Raw genomic sequence first — 1,229 nt, 5'->3', positions numbered from 1 at the left:
GTGCGGTTTGGGTGTGGGGGCGGACATGCAGCCAATGTGTCGTAGGTGTTGTTTGGTACCACTGGTCCTTTAGACATCTGGCTCGGAGTGTGACTGGAGACTGGCAGGCGTCTTTGCGTTTAGGCGACTGTGGCAGGAGGATGCTGAGTTGGCAGGTCGTCTGGACGTCAGTGACAGTACGGTTCCTGTGCTTTAATCTGCGTTGGTGTCTTCGTGTCGTATTCCATGTGCTCACAGCAGCAATATCAGCAGCAGCAATAGAATCGCTTATGTGAGTATGGGGCTAAGCGCAATAGGTGCTTTATAAGATGTCGAGGCTTTTCCCATGGCATTTGGATGGATAAGTGGTCAGTTGTTTTTAGCTTATTAAGTTGCCTTGGTCGTTGGCCCGTAAGACTAGAGTGTTTCTAGCATGGGCACATCTGCTAGCACTTGCTGTCGCTTTGATTCGTTATTGATATGGAGGCTGGTGAGCATTTGCACGCTGCATGACTCAGGAAGTGCGCTCGTTGCATGCAAAGGTGTGGGGTGTAGGATGTGCTTTTTGTTGTAGCTAATGCATGTAGCCTCAGGCCAGCACCTAGGTTGTGTGTTGCAGTGGTATGGCTAGCACTGTTGTTATGTGCAGCCCTATGGGGAGGAGTAGGCTGCACCCTGCATGCAAAGTGTGTTTCACTTGGATGCTCCCTTATGAGCTATTGAAGTGGCCGAATCTGAAAGTGACAATTGGAGGACCGAGCGGCATCTTTGTTCATGAGAGCCTAAGCTCCTCCCAGTGGCTGGAGTTCTTTGATGTTTGGCTGTTCTAGATTGTGCTGGATATGCTCGGATGGTGTACATTTGCTAATGCCGTTCTGCGTTGGCGGTGTCCGGCAAGTGGGTTATGCAAGGCCAGTGTGGAATGGCTTTGGATTAGCACAAGCCGGAATTGTATTGTAGGTGTTGTTTGGTACCACTGGTCCTTTAGACATGTGGTGCGGAGTGTGACTGGAGACCCGCAGGTGTCCCTGCGTTTAAGCGATTGTGGCAGGGCGATGCTAAGTTGGCAGGTCGTCTGGACGCCAGTGGCAGTACGTTTCCTGTGCTTTAATCTGCGTTGGTGTCGTCGTGTCGTATTCCATGTGCTCAAAGCAACAATATCAATGGCGGTAATATATTTTTTTATGCGAGTATGGGCTATGCGGAATTAGCGCTTCGTACGATGTGGAGATTTGTCCTGTGGCGTGTGT

This window comes from Cyclospora cayetanensis, unplaced genomic scaffold, assembly GCF_002999335.1.
Source record: "Cyclospora cayetanensis isolate NF1_C8 unplaced genomic scaffold, CcayRef3 CcayRef3_contig_289, whole genome shotgun sequence".
NCBI classification, from domain to species: Eukaryota; Apicomplexa; class Conoidasida; order Eucoccidiorida; family Eimeriidae; genus Cyclospora; species Cyclospora cayetanensis.
This window is presented reverse-complemented; position numbering follows the sequence as displayed.